General features: G+C 36.2%; 1 long non-coding RNA gene across 1 annotated transcript in view; it reads left to right on the forward strand.

The window, feature by feature from the left end:
* Window positions 1-25822, forward strand: part of LOC113266082 (uncharacterized) — a 634890-nt gene that overhangs the window by 408074 nt on the left and 200994 nt on the right. The window contains exons 6-7 of the long non-coding RNA XR_008957174.1: window positions 93-191; window positions 14627-14783. This is a non-coding gene — a long non-coding RNA (uncharacterized LOC113266082). The remainder of the gene's footprint in view (window positions 1-92; window positions 192-14626; window positions 14784-25822) is intronic.

The following is a 25822-nucleotide window of genomic DNA, read 5'->3' on the forward strand; positions in this document are numbered from 1 at the left end:
ATTTAAACTTTGATGTCAAGTCAACTACTCCATTTTAAGCATTAGGATAGAATTGGGACTCTTTCCTTGCTTAACTTTTTCTCTGTTCGAAGGTGCCTTATTGACTGCAGAGTGTTTTTGAGAAGAGGCTGTGAAACTACAAGTCCTTCTGAGTTGACCTTTTTGGGGAAGCAGTGATCTGATGCCACTGGGTGAGAGTAAAACGGTTTATGCTTCGTGCTTTTAAAATGGGTTATAAACGACATGAAGCTGCCTTTATTCAATTACCTTTTCTTTTTTAACAAACACCATCTGTTTGGGCTTGGCAAGTCTCCCACAGGAAAAAGAAAAAAAATAGTGATATCCTGAAATAGAAAAGAGAGTATAACTTTTTCCTTCATAATTGACCCTGGTAATTTATTGAGGTTAGGTTATGCTGGTTCAGAAACACAGCTTATAAGTTTGCAGTACTAATTTAGTTACTTAGGTTTAGTTACTTGGTGCAAAAATTTGACAGATTTAAAAAAAAATATTTGAAGAGCCATTTCATGTTGACTATCTTATTTATTTTTCCCAACAGAGATGAGGGATGAATGATTTTCATATTCTGTCCTCCCATTTTATAGGTTAGGAATTTGAGGCAGAGATGTCGCTTTTTAAAAGATGATATGGTAAGCAAATGATAGAGCTGAGACTCAAATTTAGGTTTTCTGGCTGCCAATCCCATATTATTTCCATCCCACTCTATCACTAGGCCAGAAGAAATGACATGAGCTTTATTGGACATCATCAAGATACGAACTTTATGAGTGCAGTGTCAGAGTAAGAAGCATCAGCTGTTCCACAACTCTGAGCTGTGTGGCACTTTTTGCACATCACTAGGGTACAGGTAGGAATGGTGAAGGGATCATGACGAAGCAGGCTGCCTCCAAACAGAAATTTGCTGAGGCTACTTGATGGAAATAGTCCAACCATTTTGGAATGTTTGACCAATAGCCTGGCTAATGGCAGACACCAGAGAGTCAGCAAATGTAAAAAACACAGATGCTCAGGGTTTTGATGAGATGTCTTCTTTCAGCATCATCAATTACTGGGGATGATCAGACTTAAATTCTGAAAGAAATGAGGCTAAAACCAAATGAAATGAAGAGTAGGCAAAAGAACAGTTAAGATGAAAGGAATAATCCATGGTGTGATCATGATCTTGGTGGCTGCTTGCTGGATGTTTTCTTTATTAACTTTGTGAACAGTAGAAAGGAATTGTCAATGGCTCTGCCTGAGGTGCTTACAACAGAGCTATCCCAGGCCAGAGTTCACTGCTGCCAACATGGAGGGTTTCTGTCTCTGGGTCTAAAAAAATCTGATGGAGGCACAGTGAGGGCAGCCTCAGGCCAGGGATTCTGTACCTGTGTGGGGTGACTGTTGGAGTTCTACTTTGCCTGCAGATAGGACTAGAGAATTCAAAGATCCACTGGCATCCTAACTGACATTGTGCTGATTCCTAATACATTGTCTCTAAATTAAAACTGTGGAAGTATTTGAAATTAAATTTTTCATTTGCCTTTCTGAGTGCTGAGCCTGAAATAATTTAAACATGACTGAGATTAAAGTGCTGGGTGGCCAGTGTATGGAACATTTGTAGGGAAGATGCATTTTGTCTGAATCTGCTGCACATCTTCAGTTGGCTATGGCTAATTCTCTAGAGCATCCATAAAGTAATCTTTCTTTAAGTCCTTTGCTCCTTATTCTAAATTCCTTAATGAGCAACACAGAGCTCTGTAATAGTGCTTGAAATAGCTCAAGAGGAAGTAAAATGGTTTATATGAGTACAGTCTCAGCTTCAAGGACAAAAGTATATTAATTAATAGGAACGTATTTCAAAGTTCACTTCTAAAGCTTTCCATTTCATTACTGTCTTGGCCAAAGTACAAAGTGATGATGATCTTTATTATTTAACTCCAGTGGAGCTGCCATACACTGTTTCTGATATATATATTTTTAATAAGTAGATTATCTTACTTTTTTTTTTTTCAACCTGCCCCTTTGAAAGACAATGTGCTACTCTTCTTTTTGGCCATTCATCCTCTAGACCTTCTTTCTCTATCCCCATTCTCCCTCCTTTATCTTCTTCCCTTAATCTCCACACACACGCTCTCCCCCACCTCACCCTTTCTCTCCCTCTGACCTTCCCTTTCCTCTTTATATCTTTGTGATATTTACTGTGCATCATTTAGGGTCTAGAAAAGGAAATGTCATGTTTTTAAATAATCATAATATGAACTGGTAAATAGAAAGTCACAAAAGAAAAGCATATATAATGCAATTTTTATTCAGGAAAAAAAAGCATTTCCCTTTAGCTTGGTGGTGGGGAAAAGATCAGTAAAATTTGATGGATGGAGGTTCTCTAAGTTGAGCCTTAAAGTACAGGTAGAATTTGGCCATGTGGGCATGTCAGGGCAAAGGAGCTTTCTGAGCAAAGGCACAGACATAGGAATGATTGAGTAGTTGGAGTAGTTCAGTGTGTTTAGTTTACTATTAAATAGAAGAATAGGAAGTGAAGATGCAAGGTCAGAATCAGAAAATGAAGAATTTTAAATGCTACACTGAGTATTTGCAGTTTATTCATTAAGTAAGGGGAATTAAATTTTTTTGAGAAGACCATTTCCATGGCTCATGAAGATTAACGTGGCAGTGAGGTATAGGATGGTTTGAAAGTGGCTGCTGTAATACCTCTTGCTAGATTAACAAGGTCATCTTTTCCATTTAATGACTGTTGTATGTTGGGTTTCCTGAGAAGGGATTTGGAGATTGAGCACACAAAGATCTGTTAAGGCATGCTCTTGGGAACAATACCTGTGGAAGGAAAGGGAAAGAAGCACAATTGAATATAGAGAGAAATCTCCCAAAAAAGATCTCAGATAACTTCAAGTGACAGTATGGCTCATCTGAATTGGGTTACTCATGGAGTGTGGGCTGCCTTAGAAAGGGGCAACGGGCTCAGGCAAGATGACTCTTCCATGGAGGTAATTCCTAAAAAACCTTGACAACTGAGTTCTGACAACAGTAGTCCCCATAGCTGAAGAAATAATTCCTTCAGTTCTGTCAGGAAACCTGGACAATACATCACAACCTCTACTACAATTGACTTGTTTATATCTTAATGTCTTAGGTGTGTCCCAATAGAACCTTGAATATCCTCTCTCAGAACACATCATATTCAACATTTATTATAGGCTTACTTATTTATCTTTGCAACTGAAAGGTAATCTTTGTGTGGGCAAGAATTGTGTTCTATGGTTCTTTTATTCATACCATCTACGATAGTAAGAAATAGTGTTTAAGAAATAATTTTTGAATGAAAAAATAAAAAAAAATTAACTGCTTTAATAAAATCATGCCTTCTCTAGGGGTGCCTGGGTGGCTCAGTCAGTTAGGCGTCCAACTCTTGATTTCAGCTCAGCTCATGATCTCAGGGTCGTGAGATGGAGCTGCGCGTCAGGCTCTCTGCTCAGCCCAGAATCTGCTTGAGATTCTTTCTCTGCCTCTTCCCCTGCTCACTCATTCTCTCTCTCTCAAATAAAAATAAATAAAATCTTTTTAAAAACTTAAAAAATAAAATCATGCCATCTCCAAATTTAGCATGACAGATTAAGTGTTCTGAAAATACAAAAACAATTCAGTGATGCTTTAATATCTCAAATCAGCCATGTCTCAAATCAAATACAGGGGAAATATTCCCTCTCAAGATGAATGATAGATTCCAGCCCTCCATTGTTTGGAGTCTGCATTCGTTTTAGGCATCTGATACAAACTGATATTTTTTCATTCTAAAGCCAATAAATACTTTAGTTCCTTTATGAATTAGGGTCTTCTGGCTTGTTAAATAAAAATAATTATTTCTCCATTTTTAATCTTTTTAGGGTAAGTTTTGGTTTAGGCAGACTACCTTGAAATGTACTCTAGTATCCACCATGCATTTCCTAATCTCTGAATTGGCAGTCATTTGTAAAGTTGTTAGCCATTGTTGCTAATACCTATGTGCTTTCGTTTTAAGATATTGCTAAATATTCAAGCTTAATGATTGAATCAGCAAAGTGCAAAAAGAGTCCCGTGCTGGAAATTATTTGAAGATACAAATGAAGGGAAGATATGATTCCTGTATCTTAAATCTACAGTATTCTTTTATTTTTTATTTTTATTTATTTATTTATTTATTTATTTATTTATTATTATTTATTTGACAGAGAGAGACAGCCAGGGAGAGAGGGAACACAAGGAGGGGGAGTGGGAGAGGAAGAAGCAGGCTCCCAGCGGAGGAGCCTGATGTGGGGCTCGATCCCAGAACGCTGGGAAAACGCCCTGAGCCGAAGGCAGATGCTTAACGACTGCGTCACCCAGGCGCCCCTAAATCTACAGTATTCTTGATAGATAACACTTACAAGTTTAATCTACTCAGGAATAACCACAAAGCAATGTACAATGAGTACTGAGAAATGCTGAATAATTAAGGGGGAGGGAAGCAAGAAAAGGAGTAATCAAAGTGACAGTAGTTTATGGAGAAAAGATGTGGAATTTTAAAAAGGGCTTCAGAATTCTTTAACTCTTCTTGCAAAGAAAGGTGGAGTTGATATCTTCTCTCTTTGAACATGGATGGGTTTGTGACTACTTTGATGCAAGAGAGTATAGCTAAAGTGACAGGTATGTGACTTCTGAGGCTATGTCAGAAAAGATCATGTAGCTTCCACACTGTTCTCTTGAAACACTAGCTCCATGGAGGTTCGATTTCAGGAGAGTCTCTATCAAAACCCAGCCACCATGCTATGAGGAGTCGAAACCACATGGAGAGGCCATGTTTTAATACTCTGGTCAGTAGTCCCAATTGAGCCACACTTATAGATGAAGAAGACATATTGGAAGTGACACCTCCACATACATGTTACAGCCCCCATCATTTGAGTCTTTCTAGTCCAATCCCCAGACATCGTGAAGCAAAAAGAGTCAATTTTATTGTACCTTTCTAGATATCCAACCTAATGATTTTATAAGTATAAGTAAATGGGGTGGTTTTACGCCACTAAGTTTGGATTGACTTGTTAAACAGTGAATATAAGGGTAACAAAAAGCTTTATGAAGAAATGTATTTAAAAAAATATATTCTTATCGTGTTCTCAAACAATAAGTTGCTTTATTCTGGAAATATCATCCATTTTTAATTTCTGTTGTTCCGTGAAGTAGGTGATTGAGATGGGGTGAGTTACTGAGGCACAATTTCCTCATACTAGTAGACAACAAAAGTGGCACTTATAATTAATCATAAATTTAATGACATAATTTGAGATCTTCCTTTGTGTCAGGTATTGTGCCAGCTGCCTTATATGAATTATTAATTTATTTTTTAAATATCCATCTTATTCCTCTAAAGTATGAACTATCATTATGTTTTACATATGAATATAATGAGGTTTAGATACTACATAAATAATGGCCCAAGGACATTCATACTTTCCATTCAAAGAGAGCTGGGAAGTGATTTAGGCTGGGTTAACACCAAAATCCGAAGTCTTAACTGCATTGATATAGGGCCTTTATTCTTGAGATAAAGTAGAAAAATATACAAAAGGAAGATAGTATAAAATGGCTTCTGGTAATTCTTCCCGTATATGGAAAATAATGAATGCACCATAATATCTTAGTAACTTTCCATACTTTAATGCAAAATTTGGTGCAGAAAACTCTGGCTTGGACTCTCTTCCACAATATTTACTAAGAGAAGGATCTTGAATTACTATAAATGCTGCATAAATTCAAGAGGATGATCTAAAAAGAATTCAACCAAGCATTGGCCCTTGAAGATAAAGATTTCTCATAAAGTAAAATGAATTATTGTCCTTGCCCATTGCACTAAAACTCTAATATGACAGTAACTAGAAAGCTGAAAAAAATCATTTCAAGTAGGCCCTGTTTTGTGGCTCTGGCCCCACAGATTGATATTATATGCAGGTTTAGCACTCGGCAGCTGCCAAAAGCCATCAGTGCAATAGCCCATTCAGAGGAACACAAAATTTGAAAAGAAGACAGCCGGCAAGGACATGCTGTAAAAGGCAAAGTACAGATATGAGAAAGATCTGCTGGCCCATTCACCCAATCTGGACATTTATGATATCTAAAAAGAGAGGAGAAGACAGAGGAAAGACTAATATCAACTGTAAACATGTGAAAGAGATCATCTGCTCATTAACTCTTATGTCTCTCCAAGGGAACTTAGAGTTGAAGAGAATTAGTTGCAATTGTATCATTTAAAGTAAGAAATCCCATTTGGCGTGGAGATGATGAGATTCTAGGAACTAGATATATATGAGAAGTGATGAGATCCCATGACAATTTGAATATAGCCCTCTTTTAGAGATGGCTTGAGCATAGGAGGGAAGGAGTAGATGATTGAGATGATCACTGGGATTAATTTTAACACCTTTGTCTTGTGTTGAGATGTTATAAAGTTAGGGTGTTTACTTCAAGAATTATGAAGTACTAGTATGAAGAGGACACTATACTTAACTTGGAATCTAATAGGGCTTTTACAATGTGAATCTTTACAGCGTTGTTGTGTGGATTTATGTCTCTTAATTCTCCAGATAGCTCTATATGTATCTCTAGAAAAGATCTACTTTTTTAAATGGAATTACCAGGAGGTAAACATCAATTTAGATGCAAAATTTTGAAAGTAATGGAAAATTGAATCCATAATTATTCACACTTTCATTTCTATAATTCAGAAGGAATATCCCCTGATGTTGGTTTTATTTAACAAGATGTCAGTGATAACTTTGAGAAGAGATAATTCAAACCAACTGAAGTTCTAGATAATAAAGGACTTAGGGTGTAACTGAGCAGAGTGCCAGTGCACTGACCAGAGCCACATGATGTTGGAACATGGACCACTTTCTGTGATGGGTCTGATGTTCACAATATGGCATACTGGTAGTAGACTAAAGTGGCATTCAGGAAGGAACTGTGGAGCCTAAGATATGGCTTGGATCCCACTGTGCTCTGCAGGCTTCAGTAAAGGTTGACAAAGCATGCTGTCTGCTTTCAGCATGCACATTCAGATGTGCTTAAAGATCTAAGTAGTGTGAGCTCTGGAGTGACTCTATGGCAAGGTGGAGTGGGAATTACAGATATCCTTTTAGTGACTTCTTGTTTGGAATTATTTTATGGCATCTATCTGCTTACTGCCAATAAATTCAAATTCAGCTTAGAAGGCCAATAAGGCATCCAGATATTTGAATCAATACAGCATATTATTGAATAATTACAGTACTTTTCAAAGAAGGTGAACCGTGTAGTTGTTGGGTGGTAAATAATGAATGATACTAACTTTTAACAATATACAATATTTGTGGGGTAGTGGCAGGTTATTATAATAAGGGAAGCCTCAGCAGAAATATTAAGCTCAACACATTGATTTTTATTGCTACTCTAGATCAAGACAAGAGCAAAAATCCGATAACAGAGCAATGCATTGTAAGACTGAGATTATAAAAAATATGCTTATGTGGCTATTAGTAAAGACCCTTGTAAGCATTTGACCACAGGTGGAACTGATTTGCCCCCAGAGCTTTCTTCTTTTTAGTTTACAATAAGCAAAACAAAGATGTGCTTGCCCAGTGTCTGACAACTCTGTGAAGTGATAAACGGAATGATTTAGAGGCTTCTCACCAGTGACATTTTTTTTTTCTTGCCTTTGTTAATACTACAGATAATTGGAATGTTAACTCCTATTTCACTGAATTTAGTATAACTTACTATGCATCATATTTTAGTTGACTTTAGCATTCAAGAAAGCTATGTTGTCCTATTGAACAGGGAAACCATTTTTAACACTCTTATAGATTTCCTTTGGAAAGAGTTGCGTTTACAGGGAATTCACTTCAAGTAGTCACTTCAGTCACCCCCTTGTTTGCAGTCAGTGTGCTTTGAAAACAAGGCTTAATAACATTTCCTTAAAAAATTTAAGAGTTCATGATTTACCTTAGTAATCTTTTCTTCTGTGTTAAAATTCTGACAGGCAAGATACTTTTTCTGAAAACCTTTGCCTGCAGTTTCAGTCCTTTTCTCTTTCTTTCTCTCTTTCACTCTTTCTTTCTCTTTCTTTCTTTCTTTCTTTCTTTCTTTCTTTCTTTCTTTCTTTCTTTTTTTCATCTTTAGAAATAGAGAAAAATTTGTCCACCACAATTTATACAAAATCTTATACTCTACTTAAAAAGAAAATATATTTTGGAGGCTAAAGAAGCTGAGTTAGAGCTCTATGTCATAATTAAAACTATTTCTCAACCTGTATACACTCCTGCTTTCCATATATTCATTTTCATGCTTGTATTGCAAGACTCTTGACAAAACACAACCACTTAAAAGATTAATCACTACTGAAGAATGTATTTAGACAACATTTTATTTTGATTTTATTTATTTGTATGTGTACCCACATTTATTTCCTTAAGTGAAAATTACTTCAAAATCTCAGTCTTGAAGACAACTATATGCTGGCTAGGATTATATTTCAGAAATTCTGATATGACAGGGCTAGAGGATTCTCAGCTTATACTTTGGGAATGTCCACACACTCAGCAACTACACAGTTAAGATCCTTCTCACTGTGTGTCTTCATTTATGCCATTCTTGCTTGCAATGTTCTCACCCTTTTCTTTTTGCCTACACAAATCCCACCAGGCCAATGGGCTAGTATCTATCTAGTTCATTCCCTCCTACAGTCCTTTTCTAATTAGCAAAGTATCCATTAACTTTCTCCTCCCCTAAAATTCTGCCAGTAAACCTTTAATTATGCAAGGTGTTTTGTTGTTCTCTTAGGGTATTTATTGCATATGCATTTACAAATAAACTCTTAAAGTCTTTGAGAGTTAAGACTATGTCTTAAACTTCTCTTGTATATTCACAGCAATCAGCATAATGTTAAGCACCTTATAATAGGTGGTTATGAACACTTGATGGAATCACACAATCAGTTGCTATCCTGAGTCTCACAGTTGATTTTTGCAGTTAAATAGTGTGAGACAGAGTGAGCGTCACTTGGAGTTTCAGAAACTCCTTGTCAGAATTCAGACCAGGTTGTAGTTGGAATTTGGAGGAAAAATTCTATCAGCCTCAACTTGTAGCTCTCTACTTTTAGCAAGCAAACAGACAAACATAAGCAAAAGATACTACCCTTTCAGGCTTTCATACTCAAATACTTTTTTTTTTTTTAAGATTTTATTTATTTATTTGACAGAGAGAGGGACAGCCAGCAAGAGAGGGAGCACAAGCAGGGGGAGTGGGAGAGGAAGAAGCAGGCTCCCAGCAGAGCAGGGAGCCCGATGCGGGGCTCGATCCTAGAACCCTGGGATCAGGCCCTGAGCCGAAGGCAGACATGTAACAACTGAGCCACCCAGGCGCCCCTCATACCCAAATTCTGACTACAAAATGTTAGCAAACCAAACTTGCTAAACAATTTTATAGAAAGATGTTAAGATTTTTATCATTACATTAGCATCTGCAGTCTTTAGGAATTATAATTTCTTTGACACAATAATACTCTTACCCTCCAAATTTTTCTTTTGCTCCTTATATTTGGGAGATCCTAAAGAACCATATTACTACTTAAAAATCCTGGTGCCTGCAGAGTCCGTGTAAGATCATTTTTTTCATTCAGTTTTTATGATTGCCGGTAATTTGAATCTGAGCAAAGCTGAAGTACTGAGTAAAGGCTGTCCTGCTTCACTTCACAAACACTAGATAGAAATTTTTGATACTTCATGTTTTGATGACTGAATGCAAACTTCAAGGGCAAGGCTCTCAGGTTTCACACTGCTCTCTCTCCAGTGCTTAAACGGTTCTCAGAAACAACACAAACATTTATTTCATGAATATGTTTATCTGTATTTCTTTGCGATTTCAATTATGTTCTGACTTTGTTAAAGAAAAACAGAGCCAATGAATCTTGGGAAGAAATGACCACCTCTTCCCTCCGGCTTTCAATTGATCTCAGCAACATTTCTTACTTCAATTCTCTGCCCATCTTGGGTATTGCCTTTGAACAACTAACACTTTTTTAAATAATGTACTTTTGAGGTTATTTTGAATCTTACACCAACTTAATTTTACATTTTATATTGAAAATAAACTCGTGGTTTTGAGTTACCTGCATTGTAGTGTATAATCTTCCACCAATATTATCTTCCTTTTTAACATGTGTGCTATAGGCTGATGCCATTAAAGGCCAGCACACTGCCTACTGAAAGCCAACATATTCCAAATGTTGTACAGTAATGAGACCTTGGCAATTAACAAATACCTTCATTTCTCTTGGTAGAACTTGATAGATCTTAGCAACTGCCTTTTAACTTGCTCCTCTTCAGAATTAATGACTTTGCTTTTGAAAGGCAGTATATATTTTTTTCCTCTACTTTAAACTCTTATTTGAATAAGAAATGCATCACACCCAAAAGGATAATTGCATAATGTCAGTGCAGGAATATCAATACTCTCAATATTCTCTATTACCCACTGTGCCAAAGACATGTCAAATAAAAAATGTACTCTAAATAAAAAGAGTACACATACTGTGCAACTGTAGTTTCAGCACACATTTTTTAGAACTCCTCTTACAACTACATTTCTCTGTCTAAACTCTTCCTATTTATAATTTCTGGAGTTTCCACTGGGAGGTGTATATAGAGATTGTACAGTTATTGATTTGTAATAATAATAATAAAACCAATAATAATAATAATAATAATAAAATATTTACCATGTACTAAATGTTAAAAAAAACAGGTAGCATATATGATCACATTTAATTCTTACAGTGACTTTAGAGATAGGTATTATTTTCCCATTTTTAACTGTGTAAACAGAGGTTTAGAAAGGTAAAGTAACTTGCCTTAGGTCATAGAATTACTGTGTCATAACTAATGGCTAGAATTGGAAACCAGTCTGTTTTACAGTAATCTGTGCATCTTGTTCAGCAATACCATATTGCCCCTCTCTGCTCTGGGCAGTTATTTTACACATCACTAACAAGGAGATGCAAAAAAAAAAAAAAAAATATATATATATATATATATATTACTTGATTGAAGAAGGAAATTAAATAGACAATATCGTTAAGAGAGAAGAGACTTTCATATTTTTATCTCTTAAAAAAATTATCCATCTTACAATAAAAGGGGTTTGAATAGAATAGATTTAAGAGATTTTAGAGATTGGAAAACATTATAGTCATTCAGTCATTCAATCAATAGTCAGTTTGAGTGCCTACTACGTGCCTCCATTGAAATAAGGCACTAGATATAGAGTCATGTATGCTCGAAGCAGAGGTTTCTTCAACAAAAATTATGCAGAAGTCATATAGGGTGACACATCAAAGATTTAATTATAGGGACTTTGATGGAAATACTCTCTTAAAGCTCTCAATTCAATTTTATGCAACATTATGGAATTCTGTATTGCTAATGAGAGAGAACACATTGACCATGTCATGTATTGTCACTGAACTTACTGTTCTTGCAGTGTAATATCAATATATAATTTGTTGTAGTTTGTAATTTGTATTTATTTGTATGTTTTTAAATTTTATGGTCAATCTTCATATTCAAATATTATGCTAATCCACTTATTAATTCTAATAATTTGACTATAGATCATTTTGAATTTTAAAGTAAACAACTGTGTTGTCTAATGTCACAAGAATTTTAAGTCCTACATTCAAATTCTTCTTTTATTCTTGTATTTCTGCAGGATATTCAGTACTATGTTCAATAAAAGGGATAAGAATAGACCTTGTTGTCTCATTCCCAATCTCAGAAGTATAACTTTTAACATTTCACTATTAACTAAAATGTTTGCTTTGGGATATCTGTAGATACCACTTACAAGATCAACAAGGAAGTTCCCCTCTATTCCTATTTCGCTCAATTTTAATTGATGAAACATTTTTTATTTTATCCTTTTTTTTTTTTGCATTTATTGTATTGATCGCATCTTTGTTCTCTATTTTATTAATGTGGATGGCCAGCAACTGGTTTTACCTACTTGGAACATACTGGACTTTTTGTGGTTTAATTTCCTGTTTATTTTGTGGGATTCAATTTGCTAACATTCAATTCACTTTTTAAAAATTCTTTAATTGAAATATATTTGACAGGTAACATTGTGTAAATTTAAGGTGTACAACATGTTGATTTGATACATTTATATGGTTATAATTTCCATTGTAGTGATAATTAGCACCTCTATCACTACGTAATTATCATTTCTTTTTAGTTGTTGGAATAATTAAGATCCAGTTTCTTAGAAAGTTCAGTGATTATAATATTGTAGTCTATATTCATTGTACTGTGCATTAAAACTGTAGCTTATTTACTACTCATTGCAAGTTTGTACCCTTCAACATTTCTCCTATCACCCCACCTCCCAAGCTCTGGTAACTACCATTTTATTCTGTTTTTACAAGTTTGGCTTTTTTAGATTCCACATACAAGTTTTACCACACAGTATTTGTTTGACTTATCTCACTTACCATAATAATAATAATAATGTCTTCAAGGTCAATATATGTTGTTGCAAATGGAAGGATGTCCTTGCTCATGGCTGAATAATAATGAATATCACATCTTCCTTATTTATTCATCCATTGACAGACATTTAGGCTATTGTTTCCCTGTCTTGGTTGTTGTGAATAATACTGCAATAAACATGGCAGTGCAGATATCTCTTTAATATTCTGTTTTTATTTACTTTGGGTATATACCTAGAAGTGGAGTTGCTGGTTCATGTGGTAGTTCTATTTTTAATTTTTTAGGAATCACCATGTTGTTTGCCACAGTGGCTGAATCAATTTACATTCCCACCAACAGTGTACAAGGGTTCCTTTTCTCTACATCCTTGCCAATGCTTGGCTGGCATGCAAACTTTTAAGTGTAAGATGAGTAAGGTCTGAGGATATAATGCAAAACATGGTGACTATAGCTGGTAACATTGTATTATATAATTGAAATTTGCTGAGAGTATAACTTAAATAAATTTTCTTGCCAATAAAAGGTATATGAGGTTTTGTGTTATGTGTTAATTACATGGTAGGACTTGTTTCGTAATGTATACAAATATCAAATCACTATAAGGTATACTTTAAATATCTTACAACTTTATTTGTCAACTATACATTAACGCTGGGGGGAAAAACTTCAATAAGTTATTATATCAGCAAATTAGATCAGAAAACACAATTAGTGAACAATAGAAGACAGAACAATAAAAAATACCTATCTTAATTGAAAACAGAGAAAATATAATGGGAAATAAAGGAAAGGAATGTAAGACACATGTGAGATTTCCATTGTCCAACACAATAGTAATTAGAATCCCAGAGCTAGAGGCAACAGAGAGAGGTGTGAAACAATATTTGAGAGTATATGAAATTTGCAAAGCTGATAAAACCTGGCCTTTAACAGAAATAATGAAATTTAGGGGCATTTGGGTGGCTCAGTCAGTTAAGCATTAGACTCCTGGTTTTGGCTCAGGTCATGATCTCAGGGTCATGAGATCGAGCACCACATCTGGCTCTGGCTCCATGCTGGGCATGGAACCTGCTTAGGATTCTCTCTCACCCTCTTCCTCTGCCCTTCCCTCCTCCCCCTATTAAAAATGAAATTTAGAAGAAAATAGGAAGATATCTAACCTATGGGAATTTATATTTGTATACCCTATGCTGCTGTCCTTTAAAAATGAATGTAAAGTTATATTCAACAACAAAAAAGGAAAAAATGAGAATTTATCATCAAAAAACATGAACTTTAAAATAATTAAGGATTTAGGTAAAAAGAAAATAATAGGTGGAAACACTGAAATTCAGGTAACAATGAAGAGCAATGGAAAGATTAAATACACGGCTAAATCATAATGAATATTTATTAACAATAATTGTTTTGGAATTTAAAATATATATCAAATTAATACAAAAGTCAAAGAGGATTAAATAACTTAAAGGGTCCTAAAATTCCAGGATTATTTGGGAAGTGGTAAAACAGATAGTACTGCACTGGGGCGTCTGGATGGCTCATTCAGTTAAGCATCTGAGTCTTGATTTCAGCTCAGGTCATGATTTTCGGGTTGTAAGATTGAGCCCTGCATTGGGCTCGGCACTGGGTATGGAGCCTGCTTAAGATTCTCTTTCCCTCTGTCCCTCCCCCCTCTAAAAAATAGTACTTCACTATAATATATCAAGGATGCATAAAATATATAGGGTAATCATTAAAAGAAAAACACATAGTTTGGAAATAGTTGATAAAGGAAAAACATTTCATAATCAAAAACATTTGACTACTCTAGGTGAAGGACATAGGAAAGAAAAGAATATAAAATGGGACGAAGTATATAAAGCATATTTTTGACATTTTATACATATAGACATATAAACGTAAAATCTTATGTGTATGTGTGTGTGTATAAAATGTTACAATATATGTACATATATGTGTGTGTACGCATATGCTTGCTTATATATGCATATTATATTAGTATTTATATATTTGTGTCTAAAGCTTTTAACCTCTTTCTTTCTTTCTTTCTTTCTTCCTTTCTTTCTTTCTTTTTTTAGAGAGAGAGTGGTAGCAGTCTTGGGGAGGTGCAGAGGGAGAGAATTTAAGCAGACTTCCGGCTGAACAGGGAGCCTGACACAGGGCTAGATCCCACAACCCTGAGATCATGACCCTAACTGAAATTGCATCAGATGCCCAACCCACGGAATCACACAGGTGCCTCTGTTCTTTATTTCTCTATGTCTCCTTCCTTTCCTTCTTTGGTTGTACTCAAATATTTTCCAATTTCACTTTATCTTTTTGTTTTACATCTAGTGTCTTTTTTTTTTTCTTTTTTTTTTGGAGTATAGTTGACCTACAATGTTAAATTAGTTTCAGGTCTAACATTATTCATTCATTAAGTTCTTATAGACTTGAGAAGATTATGTATATTTATCTATGTACATAAAGATTATATATATAAATTATATATGGTAGAAAAAAAATAAAGATGAACTTATAATAGCAAATAAAAATCATTATGTATCTAGGGAAAAATGCAGGAAAATCAGTTCTGGAATTCTGCAGTGGAAACTACAAAGCTAATTAAAAGGCATTAAATAAGATCTAAATAATTGAAGAGATGACTCAATTTTATAAAGATGTAAGTTTTTCCAAAATGTGTGCATAGTTTTACCATAATACCATTCACCGATTTTTTTTTAAAGATTTTATTTATTTATTCGACAGAGATAGAGACAGCCAGTGAGAGAGGGAACACAAGCAGGGGGAGTGGGAGAGGAAGAAGCAGGCTCCCAGCGGAGGAGCCTGATGTGGGGCTCGATTCCATAACGCTGGGATCACGCCCTGAGCCGAAGGCAGACGCTTAACCTCTGTGCCACCCAGGCGCCCCACCATTCACCGATTTTTATCAGCTCTACATTCAAAACTTATCTATATAATATGCCTTCTTATTACCTCCTGCTCTACTAGTACCTTAGGTGAGTCACCATCATAGTCATATTTTGCCTGGGCTTCTTTACTGACTCCTTCAGCTGGTCTTGTCCCTTCTGCTCTTGTTCTTCTGCATTCTATTCTCATTATAGGAGCTGCAGTGACACGGTCACCCTGTATAAAGCACTCCAAGCTTGCCAAATTGTTCAGAGTAAAAACCAGTGTTCATGAGAATCCACAGTGTCTTTCTTGACCTACCCCTATTCCTACTATCTCAGATCTCATATCCTACTACCCTCTCTTTGATTATACTGCAGCAGCACAGTTGTCCTCCATCAGTATCTCAAACACTCTTGGCATTTGCTATATCCTTTGTCTAGATGTTTTTTCCCCAGTTAACCACAAGCTTGCCCCTTTACTTCTTTCAGGCATTTAGAATTTTCAGGCTTGCCTGATAACATTTAAAAATGCAACCTCTCAACACCAGAATCTAGAACAGGGCCTAAAACGCAGTACATATTCAATAGCATTCATTCTTTAATGTATTCAGTAAATGATTGGTAAACATATCTGATATACTGTGGCTTGAAGAATGCCAACATTGATAAGATTCAATATGAGCTTCAAAGAAAGTGTCAAGTGGGGTTTTAAGTACAATATAACAGCTAACATTTATATAGGAGCTGCAATTTACAAAGCACATTTACATATTTCTTTCATTTGTGCCTCACAAACAACACTGTTGTAGAGAGAGCAGGTGTTTCACAGATGTAAACTTGGAGAGGTTAAATAATTTGCCCAAATGGGAAAGCTATGTCTCAAAGCCTGGCTTTCTAAGTTTGAAACTTTTTTTTCTTTAGTCACACAAGACTGCATTCTCTTTGGACTTTGGGGAATATAATAGAAGAGTAAAATAAAGTCTATGCCCACAATAAATTTGAAATCTTTGTGGGTCAAAGCTGTGGCATGAGAAACAAAATGAATCCCATGACAGTCAGTTTCCTTAGGTTAGTTTATAATCTGTAAAATGGAAATCATGCATACACAATTACCTTTGGAGACACAGAGAAGATTAATGAGGCTATGTTTTTGAAAAATCTTTATATAGAGGAAAACATTATCTTCAGAAAAGGAACTATTAATAATCCACATTTTTATACATAAGGTTAGCATATGACTTTGTGAAAGAAAATCCATGACTGTTTAGTTCAAACCGAAACTTACTGTTATTTAAAAAGTAGTGTGGGATTTAATAATCTAAATATTGCTTAAGTTTTTAATAAAAACTAAAAGTTAAGAACAAATATTTTCCAATGGAGTTCAAATTTGTAGACCATCCATCCTAGTATTGGGAGACTGAAAAAAATTAAAAACCTCTAAATTCTTAAACTCTGAGGCAGTTGAATTTGGAAAGAAGAATATAAAAGATATCAGGAAGAAAATTTACACCAATATTGGACAAAAGTATTAAAAGAGACCTATTTGTTTTGGTCACTTTTTCTCTTTAAACAAAAGAGAACTATTTCATTTCCAGTCTCAGGTGGATCATTAATATATGAGAAATGGCATTTAATTAACAAAAACTATATTTTCCTTTTTTGTTTTTTAATTAACAAAAACTATAAAGTCACTGAGAAATTAGTTTCCTTAGGAACATTAATTTTATTAAGCCTATGCTTTTTTATAAGTAGATTTGTAAAAAAGTGATAAGAAAAAATATTTTCTAAATTATAATCCTGCCTAAAGTACTAGGGAAATGTTCGCTGAAGTAATTCTTACCAGGGTTTAAAATAATAGTAATTAAACTATAAGCGTTGACTTCGAGCTTACTAAAATCTGTGAGTTTTGTAAAAAAAAATTTTTTAAAATTGATTTAACTACACATTCAAAATAGAAACTTCATATATAGCCACTGAAATTTACTGAAAATATATGAAAAATTAAGATAATGCAAAGATTATAGAATAAATGTTCAGCATCAAGAATTTTTTTTTTTACTAATTTAAATTAGCTTTTGAGGGCATTTTATAATAAATATAAGTTACTTTACTTCTACAGGAGTTTTATCAGATTTTCTGCTTAGAAAATATTGCAAGTCATTTTTCATTTTGATGCATTTTCTTAAAATAGAGATTAATAATAATAATACTCCATATTCTTAAATAATATTTTAGAAATGGAGTCATACTCAGAAATCACATTTCTTATTTTATAGTACTATATTTTTAATACTAGATAATGATGCAGTACAATTCTAGTGAAATAGGTTTCTGGTCATTTGAAATGGCAAAGGAGGAATTGTAACAAACAAAAATGTGATAGTTATGTGTCAACATGACTAGGCTGTAGTGCCCAGTTGTTTAGTCAAAGGCCAGTCAACATGTTGTTGCAAAGTCATTATTTAGACATGATTAAAACTTAAATAAATGAACTTTGAATAAAGTAGATTAGCATCCATTATGTGGGTGGGCTTTATGAAGTCAGTTGAAGGCCTTAAGAGAAAAATCTGAGGTCCACTGAAGAGGAAGGAATTCTGCCTCAAGATTGCTCAGGACTTGGGACTGAAACATCAACTCTTGCCAGAATTTCTAGCCTGCCACCCTGCCCTGCAAATTTCAAACCTGGCAGCTTCCAAAATCGTATAGGTCAATTCCTTTAAACACATACACACATTTACATACACACATGCATTTATCCTATTGGTTCTATTTGGAGCATCCTGACTAATACAGAAAACACCCACCATAACACCCCCCCAACACTAAATTCTATAGAATCCATGCTAGCATAAGAACAAACAACAAAAGCTTAGAGGGAATTAAAGAAACAGTGGAGAAAGGCACACAGCTGTTTTCCATTCCCGAATTTTGTTTTCAACTGCAGTAAAAGCTTAGATATAATATGCCTTGAAATTTTACTTGAAAAATTAATTGGATTTGGCTGGGATGAAAACAACCACATTATCAGTGCTACAAACTGGCTTAAGACCATAATTCAAAGCAGAAAAAAACCCATCACAGTATATTCTTAATGAGTAAGACATAGAGAATTAGAACATTTAGAACAGTAAAGAGACTGAAAGTCAATGGTATTTTTATATGACTAAGATCTGATATTACCTCTCAGGAAAGGAGGTAATAAATCCTTTCAACATGATTTCAGAGATAAATATCTGGAATCCTGAAATATCTTTGCAAAATGGAAGGTGGTGTTCTAAGCAGAATGAATATGGACTGGGTTTTGTGTCTTGACGCTTATTGTATGAGAACAGCTTTGCTTAACTAAATATTCTTTACTCTTATACACTAAGGAGAAATATATAAGTCTACAGAAAATACTTAAAGGAGATTGAAACTGTAAGTTCTCTTGGTTTCTGTCATGGCATCTCAATATCAGTCTTTTTGTTCATTCTTGAAGATAACTACTCATGAATGAACTTGAGAAGTACTTAGTTTCTATAGCCAATCAAATAAAGTAATAATTAAGATCACCAAATGGACTTTACAACTGGAGAGATACTGTAAAAAAGGATAACGACCAAACCAGTGAACATTTGAAAATGTGATCATATTACAAATAAAGGATTTTGTTTCATCATAAGCACAGACATCTTTCAGAACCATTCCTGGCTATGAATGCTTTGGAACAAGTAAGCAGTTGGATGAGCTGATATTTATGGATTCTTAACATTTTCATTTCTTATAATTCCTGTGCTGGTTATTTGCCTGTTTGGTTGCTAGTGTATTTGTCACATTCTCTTGTTTTGCTCCGTATTACAGATTTTCCTGTCTATTGAGTTCTGGTTATATTCAGCAAGTTGCAGGTATTCGTGGATGAGAAGAGGATCAATCAGGGTACCCCCCCCTTTTCTGCCTAGAGTAGCTTTCCTAGCAGTGACTGTGTATCCATATTCCTGCTTCTGGTAGGAAGCTAGTATTCCATGGTTCCTGTTTCTGTCTGCCAAGCAGTGGATAACCCTACCTTTTTGCTCTTCGTATACCATTTCCTCTCACTGTCTCCTTTTGTCCTAGGAACAGTTGGTGTCTTCCTGCTGTTGCTAGTATTTGTCGTGCTTCAAGGCACTCAGTTTGGTTCTCAACTTATCACTTGTTTAATCAATTATGTTAAATTTCCTCTGTATGGAAGGATTAAATGGATTTCTGTTCTTCTTACATCTTATAGTTCTTAAAAGTGGTCACATAATTTTCTCGTAAGAGAACAGAATTTCTCCTAAGTCAATTTAGGTATGGTCTCACTTGAAGACAAAAATTAAGGTTTTGGGATTTCTCAATATTTCTCTAAGAATTATCATGACGTTGTACTTTTGGGTGTTAAATGCAATCCAAAGAACTCATATTCTTTTTGTTTATGACATTTTACATTCCATCACTTCCTTAACAAATACCTTAGCATTGCTCCTCCCCAAATACCTTATTATTTCAGTTTTAAATAGGGGATTTAAAAACGTATTGTTTTTGATGAATTGGAATCATAACTGGGACCTTTCTATTTCTGCTATTTTAGAACTAATTGTGTTTTTTTGGTGAAACTAATTACTTTGAAAATATCTCTAGACTGAGTGTAAATGCCAGTGTTCAGAAGAAAATTTATAAAGACATTTCATCTTCCAATTGAGTTCTATTAAACAGTCTTTCACTAGACACTAAGTGATTACATTACAGATTCCTTACTGCACTGTTCTTGAGATCCTTGCCATGAGCCCACCGTGTAAGCAAGACTGGAAAACAGTTATTTAAATGGTTTACTTAGAGGACATATGTATACAAAGACTTTTTTTTTTATCGTCATGTTCCGTGATTTATTCCCTTGATTTATATGTGGCTCATTACTTTATCCATATTTTAAACATTAGCGTAGTCCACAATATCCTCAAGGGTATAAGAAATCTGGCCACTGTGCTGAGCTGGACTTTGACTGTAACTCAGTTAGACCCCAGGGAGAGAGTGAATATTAAAAGCAGCATGCACTAAAAAAGAAGTCCATTGGGAAAGCAACATTCTGTTCTGCCTGGATCTGAGCTCAGTGACCCAGATGCAGCTGAGTGACCTTAGAGCTCCCCAAACAATTCCTTAACTTCCAAAGTGAATGGCAGCTGGGACTTCAAACTCAGAAAATCATAGTTTACATGTGCGGAAAATGCTGAAATGTTGGCAAATCACATAAGGACTGGATGCATACTGAGTGTACTTACACACATGTTTGAAAATTTAAATTTAAAACAAATTAACATATAGTAAGAAAAGCAATCCTGTACATATGTATATATGCATATAGATAGATGGATAGATAGATATCCCAATGTTTAAATCAATTACCTGTGAGTTAATCTCAATATAGTCTCAATATTTGAGAATTCTCTCAATCTTTTTATGATACATACTCAGATTCTACAACCAAATGTAGCATATGTTGGAGAGCCATAAATTGCTTCAAGGTGAAACTCAAAGAAAATGAAAGATTCCTCTACATGTTTTTCTCCAAATGGTCAGAGTCTGTCTTTTGGTACTGATGATTGACTCTTTATTCAGCATTAGAATTCTTCTCAACGAAGTAGCTGAGAATCTACAGACTTTTTATTAAAAAAAAAAAAAGTTCTTCAGATATGATATTTCTTTTATAACACAAAAAGAATCAATAAGAGTCAGCTCTTTAGGATTAGAAGATTCACCAAATACTGGAGGGATTTAAAGGAGAGATTTTGTTCCATTCTGCCTGCCAGAAGGTCAGGTTCAATTTGATGCCACACTTTTGTTTTTGTGGTTATCTTAGAGCTTTCACATAGTTGTAACTCAGAAGTGGAATTCCAAACAGCAAAGGAATAAAAGAAAAAAAAGTTTCACAGAGTTCTAAAAGCTTCTACGAAGGAAGACTTCTCAATAAATAAATAAATAAATAAATAAATAAATAAATAAAAAGTGAAACTAGGGCAAGGGAGTCTTAGAAGTTTTGGCTTTTGAGTTATAAGCACCACAGGAAAAAAATGTTTTGTCAATCTTGATCTAAATTTAACAGGCAATATGCAGGTGGTAAAGCATTTTGTCAACTACCTGTGGGTAATGAGGCATCTCTTGACTACGTATGAGTTTGCAGATCTCTAATTATATGTCAGAAATTCTGTACCTGAATTGGAACTAATATCTGTTATTTTCCTCTTTATCAGTGATAGTTCGGAAACTAAAACTTGAAGACTTAACCTACATTTAAAAAAGTGAAATACAATTGTTAAAGTTGTTTTTAATAATTGCCAAGTAATGCATAATCAGATAATTTCCTTGTTACGGGGTTTTATTGAGTGTTCTATTGACCCCTTAGGAATTATACATAGTGTGATATGAAGAGATTTGTATAACAGTGCTTAGATTTGATGTTATTTAAAACTATATTTTTATAACAACCATATGGCATGACTGTCTCTAGGGAAGTAGTTCTCTCTCTAATTCCTTTATGGGTTGCTGTAGTTTAGTGATAATGAAATAATATTATGGTTCTCAGTGCATTCAGCAAAAGTCAATGTGTCCTATTGACTCAAACAATAATTTAGTGGTATCTAGATTTATCATTTGTCAGGGTCAACTTTGCTCTACACAGCAGCAATGTTCTGAGATCTTACTATAATGATAGCAAAATGTACCACAGAGATATTCTGTTTCACTTGCCTCAAATCTCACATGTTCAAAGTAAAAGTAGCTCTTTTTGGGGGCACCTGGGTGGCTCGGTAGGTTAAACCTCTTACTTTTGATTTCAGCTCAGGTCTTGATCTCAGGGTCGTGAGATGGAGCCCCTCCTGGGGCTCCATGCTCAGTGGGGAGTCAGCTTGATATTCTCTCTCTCCCTTTCCCTTTGCCTCTTCCCCTTCCCCCAAAATAAATAAATATTTTTTTAAAAAAAGGTTGCTTTCTTTCTCAAATAACTACTCTATCCTCTATAGCACAGTGGCTGAGAACATGGCCCCAAAGCCCCACATCCTGAATTTGAATGCTGGCCCTGCCAAGAGCTAACCAAGTGACCTTCAGCAAAGTGCTTGGCCTTTGCGACCTCATTTTCCTTAGCAGTAAGCCAGGAATAATGATACCAGCCATCTCCTAGAATCATTATGAGGATTAAATTAATTTTTTTTAAGATTTTATTTATTTATTTAACAGAGAGAGACAGCCAGCGAGAGAGGGAACACAAGCAGGGGGAGTGGGAGAGAAAGAAGCAGGCTCCCAGCGGAAGAGCCTGACGTGGGGCTCGATGCTAGAACTCCGGGATCACGCCCTGAGCCAAAGGCAGACGCTTAACGACTGAGCCACTCAGGTGCCCCTAAATTAGTTAATATTCAAACCAGTGTTGCTACTTAGGGAATAATGGCAGTGGGATATACCTTGTCCTTCAAGCCAGCTACTTGGTCTTCTATCTCCCTCTCTTAACAAATCATGACCAAGAAGTACCAGTTCTTTTTTTTTCCTTTCTTTTGTTCTTTTTTTTTTTTTCCTTTTTTAATCCGTCAGATTTGTCTTTTTCATGTCTTCCCCCCTTAACCTTGAACTTGGGCTATTACAACTGATATCTCTGTTCCATCTTTTATACTTTTACACTCCTGGTAAAGTATTGGTGAGATTTCCAAGCTGAAATCTGTTCACCGGTTTCCAATTGATTACTGCAGTGGTTGTCAAATTATTCAAAAAAAGCTTCATTTAAATCTTTATACAAAGGAATTCTTTCATGGGCGTTCAATACATAAAAAAAGATAAGCATTGGAATTCTCTAGTGGGAAATAGAAGTTGTAATCTTCCCATTCACTCTGTTTTACCTCCTCTTGGTCTCCTAGTGGCCATTAGGCTTTGTAACCTATTCACATCCCCACATTGCCGCTCCCTTTGTCAAATAATCTTATCTGTGGACTCGTAGAACTCATAGTTCTATGTATAATTTATACTACTTAAATTTTATGACATTTAATAACTGGTATTCTGTATTGCTATTGTCTTTACTGGACTTTGGAAGCCATCTTCATGGTGCTGTGTTCCTAGCACTGCACTAGTGATGAGGAAAAGAAAAGGTCATTTGAGTTAGACCCTTGTGGCCCTGTGCTGATTGGATACTCATGGATACTGTGTGGGAGTCAGGTCTTCCAGGTGCGTCTCATTAGGAGACTTGCCCAGGCTGGCAAGGCTAAGGAGTTTCCAGGACTTCCAGGTTCCCGCGATGTTCTGGCCCCGAGATATCGTGAGATCTGGCCTCAGGGGACTCGGCTACTGTGTTTTGGAGCTGGATGCATGCTGGCTGCCCTTTGTTTCCTCCATACATCACTGCCTGTGGCCCCAAGTAGCCCTCAAGGGTGAAACCCTAGGACCAATCAAAGGAAACCTGCCTGCGGATTCGGAGAGGCTGGCTTGTGCACGCTTCTCTTCTCACCAGTGTCCTGCCCAGGGGATTCCAGGACCTCTAGGTTTGTGTGCATACGCCCCCCCCCAACCCCCGCATCAGTCCCTTTTACTGTAGTTAGGGGTTACCTGTTCTGCGTTTACGATGCCACGAAGAGCAGGAGGTTTGAGTGAGACCGTGAGACCCCATGCAGCCCTGTGCCTGGGAAAAGTAAGGGAACCTGTGGGATTCAGGTCCCCTAGGTATCTCTTATCAGCGAGCTTCCCAACCATACTGGGATTGCAAGGTTTAGGAGTTCCTGCAAGACCTGGGTTTAGGGGACTTGTTAACTTGAGCTTTGGCGGTGGGGGTGGGGGTGGGGAACCTGAGTATTCCTGTGAATCCTCCAGAAATGTCAACCGGGGGCCCTGTTCATCCCCAGAATTCCTGGACCTGAGGGCTGATGGCATGGTACCCTGATGTGGAGCCACAGAGGCTCACACATGTGCTTTTCACTCTTGTTACCTGCCCCCACCATTTGGCCCACACCCACTGTGGAATAGGGCCTGCTTTTGTTCATCAGGCCATCTCCGTGGGGCAGCATTTCTCACGTTCATCCATTGGTGAAGGGATCTGAATAATGGTTATCCTTGGACCACTTGTGAACCTCTTATTTTTATTGGACTAAGGTCCTGTCTCTCACTCATGTTTCCCAGCCCAATATCCTGGGAGATTAGACTCTGTGATCTTATGAGATCAGGAGTCAAGAGGAATGAGCTACACTGTTCTGAAGCAGGATGGACCCTTTTATCCCTGTGTGTGTATTGGTTGCAGTTATATATACCCACTGATAGTTGAAAACCACAGGTAGTTGTGTGGCCCACCTGTGGCCAAAACTCTCAATACTCCCCTATATTCCCAACTGGGAGAGAAGCAGGGGGAGCCAGGCTATTGACCCAGAGCACCCAAGCATGCCCCCTTTCCTCCCTGCACATTTCCTACCCTTACGCTTATTGGATTCCAGGCCTCTGCGTACAGGGGAAGCTCCAGCCCAGGAGGCTATCTTCCTGGAGCTAGAGTTTTCTTGAACTGCACACATGACACAATGAGGGAGAGTGTACTTTAGTTAGTTCCCTTGTGGATCTGTGCTGTGAAGAGACACATGCCCTCTGTGGGAGACAGATCCTCCAGGTGTCTCCCCTTGGTAAACTTCCTGGCTAAGGAATTCCATGAGATCTGTCTTCAGTGGAATGGGAAATGTGTTTTGGAACAGGGTGGCACTTGGCAAAAAAATTAAAAACAAATAAAAACTGGACTCTGCATTTAAGAACATACATGGAGTTTACCTTTCGTATATTCCTTGAAACTTATAGCATATAATTATGTATACAACAGATGCCTAATAATATGTGAATAATAGGTCATTTATGGTTCATGTCTAGTTTTCTGTTCTCACTCTCACAGAGTCATCCTCTGCCTTTTTCATAATCGATACCCTTCCCTTGTGTTTCTTAGCCTTGAAATGCCTTCTCAGAGTACTAACCCCTCTGTTCTGCCTTTCATTCTTGGAGGCAGAGTTCCTAGGAATATCTTCAGTCTGACATTAAACAGCTTAATTCCTGGTGTATTCGTTTTCTATGGTAGCTGTGACAGAATACTACAAGTTCCGGGACTTTAAATAACCCAATCTGTTATCTTACAGTGCTGTAGGTTAGAAGCCCAACGCGGGTCTCAGTGGACCTAAATCAAATTAATGGCTCTATTCCCTCATGGAGGGCTAGGGGAGTGTCTGTTTGTGTACCTTTTTTGGCTTCTAGAGGCCATCCAAAGACTCATTGACTCATAGCTGCCTTTTCTCCACCTGGAAAGCCAGCATTAGTGGATGAGTCTCTCTCAGATCTCATCATGCTGATCTCTTCTGCTTCCCTTTTTTATTATGAAGGACCTGTACACTG

The sequence above is a fragment of the Ursus arctos genome, unplaced genomic scaffold, assembly GCF_023065955.2.
Source record: "Ursus arctos isolate Adak ecotype North America unplaced genomic scaffold, UrsArc2.0 scaffold_37, whole genome shotgun sequence".
Classification (NCBI taxonomy): domain Eukaryota; kingdom Metazoa; phylum Chordata; class Mammalia; order Carnivora; family Ursidae; genus Ursus; species Ursus arctos.